The 22,795-nt window shown below is 36.9% G+C and overlaps 1 protein-coding gene across 1 annotated transcript in view; it reads left to right on the top strand.

Annotated features, from left to right (window-relative positions):
* Positions 1-358: 358 nt before the first annotated feature.
* LOC128859645 (putative phospholipase B-like lamina ancestor) overlaps positions 359-22,795 on the top strand; it is a 75,866-nt gene continuing 53,429 nt past the window's right edge. Inside the window, exon 1 of the mRNA XM_054096615.1 lies at positions 359-1,207. The gene's annotated coding sequence lies outside the window, so the exon portion shown is untranslated. The remainder of the gene's footprint in view (positions 1,208-22,795) is intronic.

Below are 22,795 nucleotides of genomic sequence, written 5' to 3'. Positions count from 1 at the left end.
CTGCTCTGTTATTTCCGACTTATCAGCGATCTGGAGAATTTAATTTAGTTTTTAATATTATATTTTTTTCTTGAAAATCAATTCGCAATGCTGAGGTTAAACTCGGGCTTTTAGGCTGAAAAATCCACTTTGATTTCTTCTCTCCTGAGAAATACAACTCTGGCGTTGTTTCTTTGCGTATGTGTACGTACATTTTTTGAAGGGTATGGTCTCTTTTGCGCTAGTTTATATCTAAAGCAAAAATGTGCAAATGTGTACTAGTAAAATAATCTTCTATGTATTAGTTTTCATCATACAATTCTTGCAGGGTAATCGATCGAAGCAGTGGCAGCCAGGCGCACCGCACGAGTTGGGGACAACAGTCTAATCATCATCGTTGATCATTAAACAACGTAAGGCGCGTATAGAAAAGTTAAACAAAAATTAAAGAAAAAAATAGCGTGTAAAAACGTACAAATTAAAGTAAAAAGTCGACGAGAAAATTCGTTTTCATTTGTTCAAACAGTGCTAAAAATAAAAGAAGGAAAGCATTATAGAGTATGTATGTATGAATACATGTAGATATATGTGCATACGTATAACCTCTGAGATCAATCAACCAAATCTGCATTAAAAGAAGAGAAATATCTTAATAAAATAAAATTAAAAAAGGATTTATTTGCTGCATGTGAAGACTATTGTGCGGCAGCAGGTGTTAAATATTTGAACATTTTCCAAGAATATTAAGAGCCAAGTGTGTGTGCTGGGTGAAACAAAAAGAACAATTTTCAATTGTCATATACGCATAATAAAAGTAAAAGTACAGCGTTGAAAAATTGCACACACGTTAAAAACAAAAATCAACAAATCGAGTTTTAACTGGAACGCAACGCATTAATTTTAATAAAAATCTTAACATTTTCCAATGTAGCCATTTGGGGGAACTTAACACGATCGTGGCCGTTTCGCATGTTTCGTGTTAATTTCATAGTAAATTTTATATAGCAAGAAATGCATGTATTTGAGTATCTTCACTGTGCACTCGTATTCGAACAGAAAAAGTGAAATTTTTCGCGCAACTATTTATTACAACACAAAATTATTTCCGTATACAACGTTTTCATATCATTTGCCTGCAACTGTGTGCATACAGCATTCAGCAGCAAAAACCAAAAACAAAAATACACAAATATACAAGCGATAAGTCACGCGAGTTTGGAATTTTTTGGTAAGTAGCACATCGATATACAGGGTAAACACTCCTAACAGACACCTCCATTAAACGGACACTTTTGGTGTCCTGCGTCTATTTCCCCGTTTCGAAATCTGAAGAAATGACACTGCAATAAAATATTTGGGCGGATTAAAAAGGCCATACATTGAGTTTAGAAAATTACTTTTATTCAATTCAAAGTAAAAAAATATGTGAAAATAATACAAAATTAAGAATCTATCTACTTTCGCTCGATATGACCACATTTTGCCTTGACTATGGCCTTGATAGGGTCCATAAATGAATCGCAAGCTGCCCGAATGTGGCTTGCAGGTATTTTGGCTCATTCGCGGACAATGACTTTTTCAGCATCTCGAGACTGGTGAATCTTTTAGTTCGGACCTTGTTCTCCAAATGGCCCAAAGAGAATAATACATCGGATTCGCATCTGATGAATTTGAGAGCTATTGTGTGGACGTTATGAAGTTCGGAACGTTGTTTTTTAGCCATTCGTGGTTCACTCGCACCTTGTGAGACGGTGCCGAGTCATGTTGAAATGTCCATGGTCCGCCACCGAAATGTTTGTCTGCCCACGGCTTCAAAGCAACCTCCACAATACTTTCCCGAGAATATTTCGCATTTACCTGGACGCCAAGCTCGATGAAAACGATTGGAGGGCGCCCATAAGCGGTGACGGTGGCCCAAACCATTACCCATGGCGGGTGCTTTCTCCTGGTGGCCAATCGATGACTCAAGTTCTCGTATGAACGGTCGGTCAAATAAACGCTATCGTTTTGGGAGTTTGCGAATTGCTCAATTTGAAGAGTTTTCTCGTCAGAAAACGCAATGTTCGGAAAATGGCCGCTTTCGGCCAAGCGAAGCAACTCTTTCGCTCTCTCAAGTCTGAGGTGTCGCTGCTTTGGTGTGAGATCATGCGCCTTTTGGATCTTCAGTATGTGTCGATGCTACGGTCAGATACTTTCAGTTCTTTCGCCATTTGATTGGCACTTCGTCGGGGATTTCGCTCAACTCACTTCTTCACTTTTTGAACCATTTCACGTGACGTTGCAGTCTTTTGATAACCGCCTCCATGACGTTTCGCGATGCTACCAGTATCATTGTAACGAGAAATGGTGTGATAAACAAAAACTGGATTCCCTTTAAGGTGCTCTTTAAGGTACTTGATGTTACGAACAATCGCTGATTGTGATTTTCCAGCAAAATGCAAGGCAGTCACACTATTAGGTTTGAAATCCATTACTGATTTTCTTTTTTCGCATTTACTGTCGGCAAAATGCTTCCGGACGCTTGTAAACAATACTCTGGACTGTCATGTAGCTAATTAACAGACAGCTGATGCCCGTGCGAGCGATCTGAAGTTGGTTGCACTTCGAGTGCCGTACCCTGTATAACAAGTCTTAGTTATCGGAACAAATTACCCTCTCTTTATGTAGGCAAAAGTTGACTGACGGTGAGTGTCCCCCTAATAGGCCCGTTGATGCTACGAATTTGACTGACAGCAAAATAGATTATGTATACATATTTAAATCGAAAGTGTCACATGCGTGCCGTACGTCATGTTGGAATGCACAAAAACTGCCAACTTTCTACTTTTGCCGTACTGCAAGTGCGGCGAAAATGGCAACTGTTTAAAGAGGAGCAATTTTGTATGGCGCAAATTTTTGTCGATGGTATTTTTTATTATATCAAATTAACAGCAGAAAATAAGTGGAGTTTAAATTAACTGAGTCAAATCAGATGCATCCTTATCTTTTCGATAAAAGTTTGAAAGGGTAGAAGAAAGGCTGTGCTTAACCAAGTTGTCCTGAAAAATGAATGTGCGTCCCAATCCCGCAGTTATGGTCACACCCACCGTCTACGGCTAGCACAAATTCTATTAAAAGCCCTTTCCCTTCAATAAGCATTAATGTTATAATATATTTCATAACCAACAGAAACCTGTTGATACGCAAGGATATGTAATATTTGCATTCCCGGCGAGAGCATCTGTTTTTTTTGTTTGTTTATATGCGTCAATACTTTCATTGTGGCACCGCGGTACGTTTTACCCGTCACGAAGTCAAATGCGTTGCCGCTGTGGAGGCAACGGACCCATTGTGACATCCCTAAAAGGGAGGTTTTACTGTGCAGACCCGCATATAGTTTCTTTTTTTAATTCTTCCGGTTATATTGAGCAGGTTTGCGTCTGGTATAATATAGTTTCTGACTTTTTTTAATTGTTGTTGAAAACCTACATTAAAGGATGACTTGATTAGAGCGAGCATCTCTTCAGCGTACTAGGGTAGATCAATAAGTCTATGAAAATTAGAAATTAGAAGGAATGACAAACGCAATATTTTGCTTGATAAAAAGCATATTTCATAAGAGAGCACCTCAATTTTCTGATTCATTTGTTGTTGTTGCAACAGTATAAAATATTCCTCACAAATTTTTTGGGAATGCTACCAAAGTGGCAGTTCTCGGCCTATCGGCAGTCATTGGCTCTTCTGTCGAGTAGTTTTGATGACAGAGTCATTTGAAGTGAGGAAAATCAATTTCTTGAGCACACTCGACTGCATTTAATGAAGGACATGCACCTTTCTACCAGATCAATGCAATGGCGCAAAAAGTCCCCAGTCGCAATGGTAAAATTGCACATCGGTTTACTAATAGCTTTCTTATCCCGCATTTTTCCGAGATTTAGGCTCCTGTGTCTATTTCCCGTTTCGAAATATGAAGAAATGGCACTACGAAAAAATATTTGAGTCGAGTGAAGAAGCTCTCGTTAAAATATGATCCGAACATAATGAAAAGTCCTATGAAACACGTTGTTTTTTAATTTGTATGAGTTTGAGTACAAAATTGTTATCTACCAAATTATAACTTATAAGGACTATCATGATGGACTTGACGATCAATTTTGTACATTTGTGTCCATAAAAAAATTAAAGAAAAAGTTCTATTTGTTCATTGGAATTTATATGATCGCCTTTAACATGACTGATCCATGCGAAGAAGAGCCTTCTTCTGCATATCAAAAGTGTAGTATATACTGACCTTGGACAATATAAGTAAAATGCCACCTACAGAAAGTCGGATATCTGAAAAGTCTGCATCTGCTGACCGTTAAGGCCATTGCTCGGTTGAAATGCAGTGTGTAAGGTTCTCTCTCATCCAATATTGGCCGCCGTGTGGCTTTGTGTGATTGCGGAGCATAATGTTAAAATATTTACGCTCTCTCGCCGATATGCCATTTTTTGGCGAATTTTCAATTAACCTTGACGATATGGTTCAAAAACACCTACACCAAAGTGACTAGCGAGCGTCATGACTCATGGTCAGTGGGAACATTACTTTTTAAGCATACAAACGTACATAAATATCGATTCGCATGTCTAAATCTCCGAGTGACCACTCTGTTAAGTAAATTCGATCATTTGCTCCACTTACGAATTCTTCTAAAAAATTTTTCCTCTGAATAGTATCAGTAGAGTGATTTAATGGCTGTCTGACTAGCTAAGAATATAGTGATTGTTTGGAGGTTCCGAAAAATATTGTTCAGAGCGCAGCTTCTGATTTTAGTTTGGAACGTCGCATCGTTGTAAATATCTATACTTAGAGTTAGCGTACTAAATCATCTTTCCATTCGTTCCTGACCGGAGTTGATTAGTTCGGTCTCCCTATTTTATTATTGACTTGAGTCTTGACTGCATAATAGCTTGCCGGGATTTTTACATATGCATACCTATTTATGTATATAGGTTGGTAGGCAGAAGTTTATGTACGGGCTTGTATGGGCGCTCAGGCGGAAATGATGAGCTTGGTATTTAGGGTGGAGTTCCTCGTGGACATTATTTAGTGTAACCAACTTCAGACCGCTCGCGCAGCTGATGAACGGGCATCATCATTCTGTTAGTTGGCTAAATGACAGTCCAGAGTATTGTTTACAAGAGCGCCGAAGCATTTTGCCGAGAGTAAACGCGAAAAAAGAAAATCAGCAATGGGTTTCAAACGTAATAGTGTGACTGCATTATATTTGGCTGGAAAATCACAACCAGCGATCGTTCGTAAGATCAAGTACCTTAAAGAGCACCTTAAAGTAAATCAAGTTTTTATTTATCGCACCATTACTCGTTACAATGAGACTGGTAGCATCGCGAAACGTCATCGAGGTGGTCATCAAAAGACTGCAACGTCACGTGAAATGGTTCAAAAAGTGAAGAAGCGACTTGAGTGAAATCCCCGACGAAGTGCCAATCAAATGTGAAAGAATTGAAAATATCTGACCTTAGCGTCCGCCGCATACTGAAAAATGACTTCAGAGTCAAGCTTTACAATATCCAAAAGGCGCATGATCTCCCACCAAAGCGGCAACAATGCGAAATATTATTGGGAAAGTATTCTGCAGGTCGCTTTGAAGGCGTGGGCAGACAAACATTTCGGTGGCAGATCATGGACGTTTTAACAGGGCACGGCACCGTCTCACAAAGCTCGAGTGAATCAAGAATGGCTAAAAATCAACGTTCCGAACTTCATAACGTCCACACAATGGCTCTCAAATTCATCAGACGCGAATCCGATGGATTGTTCTCTTTGGGCCATTTTGGAGAACAAGGCGCTGAAAAAAGCCATTGTCCGCGAGTGAGCCAAAATACCGGCAAGTCACATTCGGACAGCTTGTGATTCGTTTCTGGACCGTCTCAAGGCCATTGTCAAGGCAAAAGGTGGTCAAATCGAGTAAAAGTAAATTGATTTTTAATTTTGTATTATTTTCACACATTTTTTACTTTGAATTGAATAAAAGAAATTTTTCCAAACTAAAATTTTGGCCTTTTTAATCGCATGGCGGACCCTGTGCGTACATATATAAGGGCGGGTCAAGTTGTATAGAACTATATTTTTCAACATTATTCTTGGCAGTTTCGGATTCAAGCTCTATTTATAAGAAAGAAGTCCATTAAAGGATAGCTATAAATTCAATTTCGGGGTCTCCAAATTTTAAGAGCATCTACACTTGTGCTCACATAATTAAGTCACATAATCTTTTTAAAATAGGGTCGTCCCTCGGCAGGCAATGGCAAGCAACCGAATGTATTTTTGTCATGAAAAAGCTTCTCATAAACAACTTTCTGCCATTCGGCGGCGGCATGAAATAGTACGTTCCTCCATTTGTGAAAAAAACATCAAGACGTATACCACAAATTTAAGGAGGAGCTCGGCCAAACACCAAATAAAGGGTTTAATTGCCAATTATATATATTAGGCCGGGTCGATTTGTGGGGAGGCAAAAAAATCGCCCATTGCTCTGTGAAAATCATATTCTAGGGATCAAAATGAGAAACTTTGCCGAAGGAACCATACCTCTAAAACGAATTCTGATGTCCCCCAATTTGGGTCGAACTTTTTAGTTTCTTTTCTATAACTCACTTAAATTAATTTTTTCATTTACATATGTTCTGACTAAATAAATTTCTTAACAGAAAAAATAGATATTATTATAAATAAATAATAAATATTATTATAAATAAATAAAAATAAAGAAAAAACATAGCCATTTAGCTGATTTTTTCATGTAAAGTTCAAAAATGGTGATATTTTGAAATGGGGGACATCAGAATTCGTTTTGGAGGTATGGTTCCTTCGGCAAGGTTTCTTATTTTGATCCCTAGAATACGATTTTCACAGAGTAATGAGCGATTTTTAAATTGACCCGCCATAATATATATATAATCTTTTTACAATATTCGCAATATTTTTCATGTAATATTTTTTTCGTTAATTTTTTATAAAAGTATAGTTCATTGTATATATCAAACTTCCCAACTTTGTACGAAATTCAGAAAACGTTTATAAAATTTCAAAATATTAACATCAACATTTAAAATTTTTTAATCGAAGTTTTTATAAAAAAAAATCTGATGACTAATTTTGTGGCACCTTGTATGTATACATATGTATGTATATACCGCGTTTCCCTGATAGAAGCATACAAACATACAAAAATTCGGTTGTAAAATTGTATATCAATGAAATACTCGGTAACATGCCGAAAAGACCTGTCACTACTTAAACTTCGTTAGAGTTTTATTTGAACATGAAGAGTATAAATTAACGAGTGTCATTCAGACAAGTTAAGTGTATAAGCGGGGAAATGCTCTAGCTTTCTACGTGACGGATTATTATATTGGCCTCGAGTGGCCTGTGACAGTTCACAGACAAGTAGAATTTAATATTTCTTTGCGACTTCAGACTTTCCTCATCAACTTCAATTGACGTATAGTATTTACCAAACAACAAAGTACTATATACTTTTATACTGTATTTGCATACATACGAGCATGTACAGTTCGAGTATGTGTGATGAGATTACGCTCTATACAATCTCTTTTCTTATTAGTGACGGCTTTAAAGTCCAAATCGCATGTGATCGTTGTGACTCAGGCAAAGTTAATACCCATACAAAATGCAGACGCCTTAATTCGTTAAATTGATCGCTTAATTGAAAATGCCAATAAACTGGAGTACATTCATATGGGCGTCCATGTGTATGTACGTAAGTATGTATGTATATGCACTTTCCTCTACATACAGATGTAAAGACCTCGTTGAAGTTTATTTGTGCGAGTTGCTTATTTTTTTAAAGATTTCGTTGTCATGAATTGTTTGTTGATAGTAGTGATGTCTTATTGAGTGCACGATCCCTGCAAAGACTTCTGAATTGTTAAGCTAAATATTGAGGGAGAAACAAGAAACTCGCCAAGAAATGTAAACAAACATTTTTTGGGTATCTTAAAAAAAAAAAAAATTGGGGAATCCCCACAGAGGTACCAAAATATTTATTTATTATTGCGAATTTTTAGAGTAGTGTAGCGAAAATTATTATGTAATACAGATGAGGGCTTGCAATAGTCGAAAATCGTATACATACAGGATCCGGCACTCGAAGTGTAACCAATTAAAAAAGCTATAAATTTAGTTAGGAAAATTACTTTTATTTAATTCAACGAAAAAAATGTGTGAAAATAATACAAAATTAAGAATCAATTTTGCTCGATATGACCACCTTTTGCCTTGCCTTTGGCCTTGAGAGGGTCCAGAAACGAACCGCAAGCTGTCCGTATGTGACTTGCAGGTATTTTGGCTCACTCGCGGACAATGGCTTTTTTCAGCGCGTCAAGGCTGGCGAATCTTTTAGTACGGACCTTGCTCTCCAAAATGACGCAAAGAGAATAATTCGAGTTATTGTGTGGACGTTATGAAGTTCGGAACGTTGATTTTTAGCCATTCTTGATTCACTCGAGCTTTGTGAAACGATGCTGAGTCCTGTTGAAACGTTCTTGGTCTGCCACCGAATTGTTTTTCTGCCCACGGCTTCAAAGAAACCTCCAGAATACTTTCCCGATAATATTTCACATTTACTTTGACACCAGGCTCGGTGAAAACGATTGGAGATCACCCGTCTGCGGTTACAGCGGCCCAAACCATTACCTGTGGCTGGAGCTGCCTAGTGGTGGTCAATCGATGACTCTAATTCTCGTATGTACGGTCGGTCAAATAAACCCCATCATTTTGAGAGTTTACGAGTTGCTTAATTTGAAAAATATTCTCGTCAGAAAACATCATGAAATTGCCTTTCGGCCAAGCGAAACATCTCGTCGGCTCTCTCAAGTCTGACTTGTTGCTGCTTTCGTATGAGATCATACGCCTTTTGGATCTTGTAAGGCTTGACTTTGTTTCACTCCCATATCATAGGCTCGAAATCCCGGGCTGGAAACACCAAATGATAGGAACACCGAATAGTAGGCACACACCAACTCATTCGGCGACAGCGGCCGTTTTGCCTATACAGCTCTAAAAAAAACCCGAAGCTTGATACTGAAATACTCTATCGGGGTTCTAAATGGGGATACACACAACATAATATGTATATACACATTTGTATAAAAAAAATATTTATATGATCTAACATGTCAAAAATTCAGTTTTAGTTTCATGAAGTTCATGAATGGGAATACTATATTTTGAAAATTATTAAAAATTACTACCGAAACTTTGAGTTAGTGCTTTACGCATAAGCCAAAACACGTGTATTCTTGGCTCCACAATAATCCTCCCTTTCACTAGTCACCACATTTGTGGCCACCTTCAAGCCCAGAGTTTAATGCTCTTGACTATTATTTTTGGGGCGCAGTTGAAGCAAAGATAGTCTCACAGTATTAAATTCGTTCTGAAGACCACCATCACGAAAGTGATGACTATAATATGAATACAAAAAAGAGCTGGCTCGTATGGGCAGGTGCTTCATGGCATTTGCATTCTCTATATTACTGAGATGTGGTTTTTGATGCCAGTATATATGTATCTATTGTCCTATTAATCCAGTAAGGAGGAAATGACGATCGGTTTCAGTAATCGCTGAAGTGGATTATCTTTTTCAAGATGAGGGGCTGAATGTAGAGATCTGTATTCGATCCTAGTACTAGGGCTGTCAGTTAGCCTATTCCAACAAGCTATTGCAACAGCATTTCCTGGCCGGTAAAGAGTAGGATGCATCACGAACAGGTGAGGTTAGCTTTTGAATGGAGAGGTTATAAGAACAGCACATCCTATAACCCCTTTGCTTTTAATTTTAATAATACATATTTGGGTTTATCTGGGTGACCATTTACAAGTACTAGCATTAGCAATACGGAAAATACGTCTAAGAAAAATTTTGAAAATCATGCGAATATTTCCCCTCTTTAAATACATATTATTGTATATGTATGTATGGATGTAAGTATGTACATAAGAAAATTTTGTTACCAACTAACCTGTTCGATGCGTAATTCAGGTGCTTCAGACATTTTACAGCGAAATCGTTAAGAATTCTCTTAGACTGATACTTAAAGGGTATTAGATGCTATAAATAAGTCTTATGAATGTACTTAGTAACATTACTGACATTTTTACAATCTACTAGTAGTGTATTATATTTTAAGAGCTGATAACAAAGTTGTATAAACAATAAGATTAAAACTAGCAACAACAATAAAATGCAAAAATATTGACATTGGATTTAAACTGTGTGCTTCGCGAACCGGGTCTCAGTCAAGTGTGCGCAAATTTTTTTAATGTTTTCAAAAATATAGTATTTTGTTATTTTGAATTTGAAAATAAAGGGTTTTTTAATAAGAGGTGTTATTTTCATATTCAAAGAAAATGCCATTTTTTAATATAAATGATTGGATGTTTATTTCATTATAAAGAGGAAGGTATGCCGTTAATAGTGGAAAATAACATCAGGCAAATGACCACCACGACCACGCTTACAGGACAATATCCTTTTCATGAAATTTTTCACAACCGAATTGCAAAGTGGCTGTCCTATGACATCGATAGCCTCACGAATTCCATCTTTGAGGTCTTGAATCGACCCTGGGCTGTTGGAGTAGACTTTCTCTTTCACGTGGCCCCAAAGAAAAAAGTCACAAGGTGTTAAACGACAAGATCTCGGTGGCCAATGGTGATCACCTCAGAGATAACACGGTCCGGAAACTTTTCTTGTAAAAGATCAATGGTTTCGTGGTACGTAGCGCCGTCTTGTTGAAAATAAACGTTGTCTAGATCAATACCATTCAATTCCGGCCATAAAAAATCGTTAATCATTGGCAAACTGTGTTGACATTTCTGTTCAGTATGGTTTGGCATGTCATCAAGAATCGCTTAAAGCCATAACAAAGCTTCCAAATTGGGGATATTTATTTTGAGAAAAAAATTAATCTGTTCACAAGGTTCATAGAGTGAAATGTTAAAGTCGCCGAAATACCGATTCGTCGTCATTCTCAACTTATTGGCCTTTGTTCTTCGACTACGTGGAAAATTTTATGTACGGATCTTGGCTTACGTCCCTATAAAATATAGCTCGTGTAAGAATTGAGGCCAAAAGCCCATTGTTTGAGTCGCATTTTTGCTGATTACTAGATTTATCATCTAGATTTATAGGAAGAAGTAATTAGAAATTGGACGGATCGAATTAACCATGTAACTCGTAGCCGCAGCGAATATACACTGAAGAGCAAAAAAGTTGTGAAAAAGTAATTTTTCAGCAAGACAATGACACCGCACATGTTGTACGAAATTGGATGCAACGCCAAAAATTTCGTAACTTGAAGTGGCCTCCACAATCACCGGACATGAACCCAATCGAAAATTTATGGAGTCATGTAAAATCGAAGCTTGCCGAATATTCAAGTCCGCCCAGTGGAGTTAATGAGCTGTGGGAGCGAACACGCGATGTATGGGATGCTATTCCGACTGACTTTGTCTTGAGGTATACACGAAGTATGCCCAATCGTATCCACGAGCTGAAAAAATCCAAAGGATATTGGACATCTTATTAATATTTATTTTATTTATTGTAAAAAATAAAAAATGGGTTGAGTGCGAAACTGTAACATTTGTCTTTATTTGCATTATTGCTTGCTACTAGTGTTGTTGTTGTTGCATTGACACCAAACCGGTTTGAGAGAGAGATTACATACATGCCAATAAAGTTATGCAAAAAAAATATTTGATTTGTTAAAACATGTCTAAAAAAAATGTGTTGAAATAGAAAGTATTACATTTTGTTACAGTTTTGCTCTTCAGTGTATGCCGGAGGCATCGAAAGGTTTAACCCGTGGAGTGTAACGAAATTTTACAAATTTTTTAAATAGTTTCCGTCGCATTGGCGTAGTGCTTTTATTTTTGGATTTTTTTACGAAAAATGTATCACACAAGTTTGTCATACAAATTTTAATAATAATAAAACTTAAAAAGAATGAAATCAGAGTCCACTAGGCAAATGATGAGAAAAACTTTACCCGTTTGTGTTCGTGTGTTCGTCGAATCGACCCTAATTTCCAGTTAATGGTTAAATGCATTTTTCTGGAACGAATTTTTGTTTTTGTTTTTTTCCTAATTCATTCCTCTCTGGAGCATAGGGCCTCGACAGCACTCAGTCTTGCGTTGGCTTCGTTAATATATTTTTGATTTCTGACAGTGTAGGTGATTAGCCTGCCGCTACTCGACCTAAATAGTCGGAATGTCCACCTGTCGTTGCTTAGGAATAACGTCTTCTTACTGCTTGAAGCGCCATCTGTGTTTCACATTTTTCTGCCAAAAGGATTGTACAGATGGTTGAGGACTTCGCTAAGTTTGATGTGTTCTGCGCTATTACCGCGGTCGCCCGCTTCCTCTTACTGGCGCCACTGAGGCAATGTGTCGGTTTTGCTTATTTTAGCAGCCACATTGCAAATTTGCGCTGACTATTGCGCGGGAGTAAGGATGGAAAGGATAAGTTTGCGTGGGATTTGAGCCCACAACCCTTTGGGATGGGAGGCTAGTGCAGTTACGCAAGACTACCGAGACTTCGAACGCATATTTGGCACTATTATCTACACCGCACGAAAAAATTATAATACCAAGACGAAAAGTTTTGTCTGAATTTGAGCAGGGACAAATTTTAGCATGGAAAAAGATGCCCTCGAAAGCGAGAGAGTGCCTAAAAATTAAAAAAAAATGCACAGCTGTGTACTTCTACTTGAAAGAAAATTACGAATGTACCAAGAGAAGTGGTAGAAAACTAAAACTTAGGACCAGAGATATTCGGGAAATCACACGCTTCGCTATAAATAAATCAAATAGCCTTGCTGAAATTAAACACATCCTTAATTTGGAAGTTACTACATCGGCTGCTAGTCCAGAATATGTAAAACGAATACTTAAGCCTAAGTTAACCTCATAACACACATCTGGCCTAGATTGACAAAAAAGTGCCAATTTTGGGAAAACGAACGGGGAAGAGGAATACTATCGACGCAAACAAATATAATCTGGATGGGTCAGATAGTTCCCAAATGTATTGGTATGACAAACGGAAGAAAGAGAAGGAGAGAATGGGTCGTTATTTCGAAGGCGATTCTGTCATGTTATGGACAACCATTAGTGTCAAAGGAAAAGCGCCTGTACTTATGTATATGTTTGTACATAAAACTTCTTGACGAAGTACTTTGTACTTTTTTTATGATAATTTCGGTAGGAGTGGATTTTCCAGCACGACACGCAGCTGATTACGCTTCTAAAGCAACAAAAGGTTTTTTGGCAAGGAAAAAAATACCTACTGCTTGCAGCCATGACCTTATCGGTCTTACTTTCTTAATCGGCTTTCAAAAATGGAGGACAGTTTAATAGCGCTTAGAGCCTTAGAAGTGCGATTAATGTCGAATGGTCAGAAATTGATCAAAATATTATAAGAAACTTAATCAAATCGATGTCACGACGACTTCAACAAGCCATAATCAAAGGGGGATCCAAAACAAATTACTAAGCTCTAAATTGTAAAATAATCTCATGTATTCTATTTGTTTTTTTTTTTTTTAAATGGAACTTAATAATATTGGTTTTCTACTTTTTCGTTCTATAGATTTTACTTTTCTTAATAATTGATTTAAGTTTCGCGAAATGTGTGCTGATTTCAGGATATTTTAAAAATTCATATTGATTATTAAAAGGTGAAATATTAAAAACGCGCCATTTTCCAAAAATCGATACATCAGAAATATACCATCTCTATAGCTATAATCGAAAAGATTTTTTTGTTTATCGTAAATTAAAAGTTACAAATGCAGTATAATTTTTTTATATTATTCTGAGAAAAAAACTAAAATTTATACATGACAATAAACTACCTTTCATGCAATATTGTTTTATTTAATTGTCCGTAGAGGAATTTTTTATCTTTTACACTGCTCCAGTAGCCTAACGCCTTAAATCCTGCCGATGCTGATGGAGCTTATCTTACCTATGTATGTATGTATATCACAATATCATATGGCACTGTGACCAGATTGATCTATTGTGCGCGCCTAATTACTTAATTATTATTATTTAGTATACCGAGGAATCGAACCAGCTCCTTAGGAGGGAGCAATTGTAGGTCTTCCTCCTCTAGTACATAGGTACGAGCCCAGGATTCTGTGTCTCCTGTGGCCTAATACCTCACAGTTGGCGATTGAGTGTTCCATGGACACCTCTTCATCCAGCAGAACCTGCATAATCTTGTACTAGATAATCCTATTGTGTTAAGGGGGGAGCCTGGTTTATAAGGTCAAAAAAACAATTTTTTTTTTTTCGTTTTAAGCGATTCCTAATATATTTCAGAATATTCATTCAAAGTTACAGAGCCTAATTCTCAATATTTCCGTAGATACAAATCAAAGGTAGGCGAGCCTTAGGTAGTTACGCTGTGACCGGACAGCTATAGTACAAACTTTATCTTCTTTTCTCGACTTTTAATTTTTATGATTTCTTTGAATTGGCGTACATGAATGAAAAAAACCAATGAACCTTTTGAAATGAACTAACAAAATAGATATAAAAAAAATTTTCAAGATGTTTATACCAAGTTGAAGTGAATTTTTTTTTATAGAAAGGCATTTTTTTCTTTAAAACCTCCAAAAAGTTGAAATTTTGGAATTTCTCTCAGTTTTCTTAGTTCAACTAGAATAAAAAATTATGATAACTAGAATTCCATTTGAATTTTCTGCTTTAGATAATAATTACGAGCTGTATCTTGTACGCCAGTTGGAAACTCCAGCGTTGCAGCGCTCTACTAATTTCTATGTTAAACATTTTTTTCAACTTATTTTAACCAGTACAAAAATTTTTTATACTTTTTAAATGTTCATTAAAAGATAGAAAAAACTTTTCAGTGGTCCAATAAATAGCCCTTCTACCCCTTTTTGGCGTAAAAGTCAGCCTTCGCGTTTCCTGCGAGTCCCTCATGTCCTGGTACCCAAATCAGTGAGACCTGATTATGAATGGCCAGTGTGTTAGGTGCATTGTTACACTCTATTAGGACTTTTGACTTGAATGTGAAGCTATGCAAGGCTTTGAGAAGCGATTGGCTGTCTTAATTTTTACTTTCTCTAACCCTCTTTTGGATATGATTTCCACTGTTTCCATTATGGCGAAGAGCTCCGCATAGCATCCATATTTCTAGGTGTCAAAAATTTTAAAAAGATTACAAATATTTTTGAGTGATTCATAGCAACCGACAGTTTAAAACGTTTAAGCATTTATGATGATATGACTGTTAGTAATCCTAGTGAATCACTAGCGCTTTTCTTAACGACTTCCGTGTAATAGAACTCTGTGGGGTCTGACTGTGTTTAGGATAGCTTACATTTTCTTTGTTTCTATTATAGACAAGGTGGCGCAAAATTAGTCACCCTATCGTAATCGTCAATCATATTTGACACTTGTGAAATAGGCAGCTGCAGCATACAAACAGACAAGCAATGAAGCGCATAAAGATCAAAATAAAGATTATTATCATTCATGATCTTTTTTTTGTTTACTAAGAAAGCAATTCAAATACAAAGTAGGATGATTAATTTTGCACCACCTTGAATATGTACCTACATACTATACATACATTAGGTCAGTATCAGTCCAAAGTAAATTGTTTATGTTGCTTACCGATTTACAATCCCAGTGAATGAAAACAACCGAATGACAACAACATTCACAGGTGCAGATGACGTTATTGGGGTATTATATTTTAGATAATGTTTTTAATAACCTGATGTTTATTTAGTTTTATTTAAAATTTTCCTGAACATTTTCGCTTTTAAATTCTGATTCTTTTGTATTTAGTGTGTCATATGTTCCTTTTCTTTTTCTGAGGAAACTAAAAATATTTATTGATTACATAAATGATTTGATTTCCCTGGTGAGAGTGCATTACATCGTGAGTACCGATAAGCAGTACATATTTTACTGATAATGCAAATGAAATTATATTATCAATATTTTTCCTGGATTTTTCAGTTCTCAGTAATCAGTAAAAAATGCAAACTAAATTGCGATATCAGCAAAAAATTATATTTACTGCATTTTTGCTGTTACTGCAAAGTGCCCATCTATGGCACTTAAGCAAGGCCAGTGGATTTTTTTAAACTTTCTTTGATAATGGGGTAATGCCTACTGATATAAAAATAAAATCTTTTTCAAAATACTAAGTAGCTTTTAAAAACTTTACATTAACCACTTAATAGCCAAGAAGGGACGCTCGTTGATCAAAAGTCTCTATGAAAGAAATTTCTTGTTTCATTCTATGCACCTGAAAGTGTTTATAATGTTATTTATCGCCAAATCATTACTTCAAGAGATATTAGTTGATTAAGGCATACACCATTTCTTGGTAAATTTTTGGGATTTAAGTTCAAATTGAAAACGGTGATATATCACAAACAGTCAAGGAAATCTTAGAAAGATGGCGACAACATTTTGACAATCTTTTAAAATAATTAGTAAATTAAGACGAGCATTCACCTTGGGGACCTATAACTATGGCTGAAAACATCATCACTCCACCAGAATTTGACAAAATTATCGTGACCCTTAAAACGCTTCGAAATGGAAAGGCAAGCGCCGAAGACTCTATAGCGGCTGAAATCCTGAAAGAAGGTGGTGAGGAATTACATAAGTGCTTGCACCATTTAATAATGTTTAATAATGGACGTATGGAAAAAAGAGTTCATACCAGAAAGGTGATAAGAGAGTATGCGATAACTACCGTGCTTTCTTACTGCTTAACACGGCCTACAAGCTCCTCACAAATATTCAACGAAGATATGCCGAAAACTACCAATGTGGTTTTCGTAGAGGCAAGTCTACAATCGACCAATGTTTTGTTCTTAGCCAAATGTTTGAAAAACACTATGAATACGGGTCAGATGTTCACTGCCTGTTCGTTGGTTTCAAACAAGCCTTCGACAGTGTTAAAATAAGAATGGATGATGGTACCTACGGAATTCGATTGAACTCTGAACTGAACGATCTAACTCAGATCGAGGCAGTTGTACATTTTGCTAAAGCGTGACTGTACCGTGAAGAAAGCCTTGACAGGAACGCTAATGGGCCTGAAGACTAAAGGCAGACTGAGGAACCGTTGGAACACGATCTTAAGAAGTTGGGAATACGTAACTACGAAGCAACTGCTCAAGATAGACCGCTTTGGAGGAGCATTTTGAAGGAAGCTTTGACGGAGCTCAAACTGAGCAGGTTTTTTCCACTATAGATGCCCACCTATCGCACTGTCTCAGGCGCTGCAATTTTTGTGATGAGCGGTCAGATACCCATCGACCTCATGGTCCGGGAACGAATGGATGCGTGGGACTCCAAGAAGAAACACGTAATCACTAGCTTCCCAGAACGGAGACGCCAAACCATGCTGCGGTGGCAAAGCCGATGGGACACTGAACCGAGTGGCAGATGGACGGCCAAACTTATTCCATCAATTGACAAATGGGCCCAAAGGAGCTTCGGAGAAGTGAACTTCTTTTTAACCCAGTTCCTCTCGGGCCACGGATACTTTCGGAGTTACCTATACCGTATGGGCAAGGTAACCGATTCCAAGTGCATATACTGCGAAGCACCAAACTATGACGCTGAACACATGGTTTGTAGTTGTGACAGATGGCTGGCGGAGAGATATGCTCTGAAGGAGCAGATCGGCGACATCGCACCAAGCAACATAATCAGCAAAATGCTCGAACGCGGGGACAACTGGAACGTGGTAAAGAAATACATCGAGAACGTACTACGAAAAAAAAAAGATCGACCTCGACACAATGCAACAAAGCGAAGCCGCACAGATAGAAACAAAAGAAGACGAGCCTATAACATGAAAGCTGGCTACAAATATGGTGGACCCAGACGTGGGTGAATAGAATTGGTTCTTTATGGATGCCGTTCTGGGCCCTCCCGAAGTAATATTGAAAGTAGTTCCGGGAAGACTGTCTCCCCAGAAGGAGAGAAGGGATCGTTTTAGTGGTCACACCACACGACGCAGTAGACGACGGTCGCTATAAGTGCGAAGGCATTTTGAACCCTATCTCACCCACCAAAAAAAAAAAAAACTATAGATGCCTGTTGCTTGTGTTTTGCGCATTCTATTCTTCATCCCCAAGCTTTCCGAAAGGATGAGAGAGAAAAGTGCGAAAGATTAACACTTTTGCAAATCTCATACAACTCGTGGTTGTTCAAACAAATGTACATGCTGGAGAATTACCGAACTTCGTCTTCGGCTTCTTTTGGGTGTCAATTCGGCTTCGGAGCTTTGGTCGAACATTTTTTAAAAATTTTCGTTCAAAAAGTTAATTAACTTGTAGTTTTTGCAAAGTTTTTTGAATACTGGTATTAAAGTCCCTCTTTTTGTTTTGTAAATTGTTGGAAGCGCCAACTGCTCCTCCATCGAATGCGGTTGGTGGACAATTGTTCAGCGCGGCAAGTCAACTCTATACCGGTAGGTGGTGCTGGTAGAAAGGTGAAAATGCCGATGGGCCAATAGTTTTACATTCCACTATAAAATGATTTAATTACCTATGAGTATTAAATAAATATTACACGTTTGAAATATTTTTTTTTTTTTGCTATTTTCACAAACATACATAAATATAAGCTAAATCTAATGGGGCCGAGACTTATGCACCTTTTTTGCTTTTTTATTATAAAAGTACTGGATTTAAAAATATCTTGTTTGTTTATTACTTGGCTCCTTTCGATTTCGGTTCGGCTTCGGCTGAAATTGGCCTAAGTTCGGTTCGGTTCGGCCTCAAAAATCAATGTTCGGTCGTTCTCTAATACATATGTACAGTTGACTCTCGTTAATTCAAACCTGCGATATTTCGAAGTTATCAAGAGTCCCCTACAAAAACTCTTTAAATTTCGAACTATGTCCATACATTTTTATGCACTCGGTATTCGAACGAAAAAATCATTGCTACGACGTGGTAATTCGAGCTCATATGGTCAAACACTCGAAAATTCAAATTTGCAAAGTTTCTTGGTGTGTTAGTAAGAACTTTGAATTTTGGGACTCCCCTGAAAATACCTCTACAGTGCGTGATTGCGTGTTACGCTTAAAACATAGGCTACGACTCGCTTCGGTGGTATACGGATTAACAATTTGTACTAAATATGAGTCCTACAAAGTATAAATGTTTGACTATTGCTAAAAAGAAGAAATTAATTTGAAAAAGTAAAAGGAGGTGAGAAAAAAAGAGATGCTGCAAAAGAGTTTGAGATTAAGAATTTGAGATTCCTCTCTCAACCATAATAAAGAACAATGAGAAAGTTTCTGCTGCTCAAACTGCTGGAGCTGGATCTGTGACAGATACGAATGAAAAGAGCAATGATGAAGATGAAGACGATACATCAGAACCTTTGGAAGAGGTGGCAGTTAAGACGGCAAGGGCCTCATGAATAACTTACAGAGCTTTTGTCTACAAAACGAAACTAATGAAAGCGCCTGATACTTTTTCTCCTTAAAAAAAATATGGAAAAGTGCTTCGAAGCAAACACGTATAAATGAGTTCTTTTCAAGGATTAATTAATTCACATTATTTATTTATAATTGGCGCGTACACCCTTTTTGGGTGTTTGGCCGAGCTCCTCCTTCTATTTGTGGTGTGCGTCTTGATGTTGATCCACAAATGGAGGGACCCTACAGTTTTAAGCCGACTCCGAACGGCAGATATTTTTATGAGGAGCTTTTTCATGGCAGAAATACACTCGGAGGCGTGCCATTGTCTGCCGAGGGGCGACCGCTATTAGAAAAATGTTTTTCTTAATTTTAGAGATTCACCGAGATTCGAACCTACGTTCTCTCTGTGAATTCCGAATGGCAGTCACACACCAACCCTTTCGACTACGGCGGTAATTAATTCACATTATGAAATGTAAAACATTAGCAGTTAAATAAAAACACTTGATAATTCGAAGTTTTATTTATTTTCTCTCAGAAATTTAGTAAATGGTTCTCAAACACTCGATAATTCGTTATATTTTAAGAGTCCCGCGAATTTCGAATTAACGAGAGTCGACTGTATATATAATTGGCGCGTACATTATTAATTACATGTGGTGTACTTCTTGATCTTGCCCTCTAAAGTGCAGAGACGCCGCTTCCCAAAGGCAGATGCTTTCTCATGGGAGAAATGCACTATACGGATGGGCATTGTCTGCCGAGGGTGATTGCATTAGAAAAAACTTCTCTTTAATTTAAAGTTTGAAGTCTACAAGGGGGTTGTAATCCGGACCAGTGGAATGGCAGTCAGTCACATACAAATTCGCATGCGAACGGCGACTGATTTCCCTCAAAAGCGTACAAATTGAGTTGTCTGTGCGCTCTGTTCTTCTGCTTAACGTACTTTTCACGCAGAGTGTAACTTTCAAAACGCATTTTTTTAATATGGCGCATAGAATTTATGCCTAGCGCAAAGCTACACAGCTGTTGAGTGGCACAAAAGTGAGTTAAATCAAAATGGGCGATTTTAATAGGTCACCCAATAAACATATACAGTGGCACAGTAAAGTCTACATACCTCATTGAAAAGCGAGGTTTGGAGAATTCTGTGAACATTGTAGCATTAGAATATATTCCAAACAAATCCAATCTAACAACAAACAATAAATTTTAACAAAAAAAGTTTAATCCAAAAATATTTATTAACAAAAACAAACAAAATTCATTTTCCAAACACAGAAAAGTCTGCATACGGCTTTGTAGTGGAGTACACAAAATGCAGTTCTGTACTCAAACAGTGCTACCAATCACTTCAGGCGTCTTTACTAGATACCGTAAGTTAGAAAGAAGTTTAGTTCTTCGATATTAAAATTCTAGCTGTGTTAATTTAACCGAAATGGGTAAAGAAATCTGTGTTAAAGTACGTGAGCTAATTGTGAAATATTATAAGGAAAAAAAACCTTTAAGAGAGATTGGACTGGTCGGACATCCAAAATCAATCATTCAAACAAATATTCGGAAATATAATCACACTAATAGTGTAGAAAACAAACCAAGAAGTGGTCGCCCACCTAAACTGACTCCTCGTGCTAAGCGAAAAATATTGTTAGACGTGCAAGAAAATCCAAGAATAACAGCAATAGAAATTGAAAAAACCCTGAAAAATCTGGATATTGCTTCAGTGCATCCAGAAACGGTGAGACATTTATTGAGAAGCAATGGAATCCACAACCGTGTGCCTCGAAAGAAGCCATTCATCAGCAAAATAAATATGGAGAAACGAGTCGAATTTGCTAAGAAATATATTGATGCATACGATGATTTTTGGGCTAATGTTTTATTTAGTGACGAAAGCAAGTTCAACTTGTTTGGCTATGATGGCAAACAAAAAGTATGGCGTCGAAATAATGAAGCATTATTGCCCAAAAACTTGCTTTCTACGGTGAAGCACGGTGGTGGCTCCATAATGGTTTGGGGCTGCATGTCAGCGGCTGGGGTGGGTAATTTAACATTTATTGATATTAATATGGATCGCATGGTATATTTGGACATTCTCAAAGATAATTTGAAGCAATCCGCGAGTAAACTGGGTCTTACGGCGAGTTGGTACTTTCAGCAAGATAACGACCCAAAACATACCGCTGGTGTTGTCAAAGAATGGCTACTATATAATGTGCCCCATCAACTTCATTCCCCACCCCAGTCACCGAATTTGAACCCCATAGAGAATTTATGGGATGAATTAGATCGTCGCATTAGGAAAAGGACAATTAAAAATAAACAGGACCTCAAAAATGCTTTACTTGAAGAGTGGAATTTAATTTCGAATAATTACACAAAAGTATTGGTAAATTCCATGCAAAATAGATTAAATGCTGTTCTAGAAAGTCGTGGCGGATCCACCAAGTATTAATTCTGTTGTCTTTTTATTTCCTTTTAAGTGAAACACATTCTTTTTACAAAGTATGCAGACTTTTCTGTGTTTGGAAAATGAATTTTGTTTGTTTTTGTTAATAAATATTTTTGGATTAAAATTTTTTTGTTAAAATTTATTGTTTGTTGTTAGATTGGATTTGTTTGAAATATATTCTAATGCTACAATGTTCACAGAATTCTCCAAACCTCGCTTTTCAATGAGGTATGCAGACTTTACTGTGCCACTGTATATATGTATGTACATATGTACTGCACACATTTATGAATACATAATATAGTTTTTTTATCAAAATTTATTAAAATTTTAAATATTTGCATATGAAGATGCGTATCTTAATTGGGATAATATAATATATTCTAATATTTTTCTTTTAAAATACGTAAGAGAGCTGCTTACGTAGTTGAGGTTTATCTGATGATAAGAATTCGGATAAAGTTCTAAGAAATTGAAAGAAAATTATGGCACAAATTGGCCATCTATGTTGAATATCGTTTAGTATATATTTTGACGGTGTGAACGAAAAGAAGTCGAGAAAGATGTCGGTATATTAAAATCGGTTACCGCCATTGATGAGCAGTTGAAAAGATGTACAATTGAAAACTAGAATAAACTCTTACTTAAAAAAATATATAGAAAATTTATGAATTATTTCATATCGTGGAAAACACAATAGCATGAGAAATTAAAAAAAAAGGCTATAAAAACTCATATGGCATTTTAAGCAAATTTGTATTTAATGCACCAAGAGTTGGTAAAAAAATATAAAAATATCTGCTAGTGGTTTTTAATGATAATTATGTGTTTAAAAATAGTTAAAAAAGAGTTGTAAAGC

Source organism: Anastrepha ludens, chromosome 4 (genome assembly GCF_028408465.1).
Source record: "Anastrepha ludens isolate Willacy chromosome 4, idAnaLude1.1, whole genome shotgun sequence".
NCBI lineage: Eukaryota > Metazoa > Arthropoda > Insecta > Diptera > Tephritidae > Anastrepha > Anastrepha ludens.
Note: the sequence above shows the minus strand (reverse complement) of the source record. Positions and strands in the feature narration are given on the sequence as shown.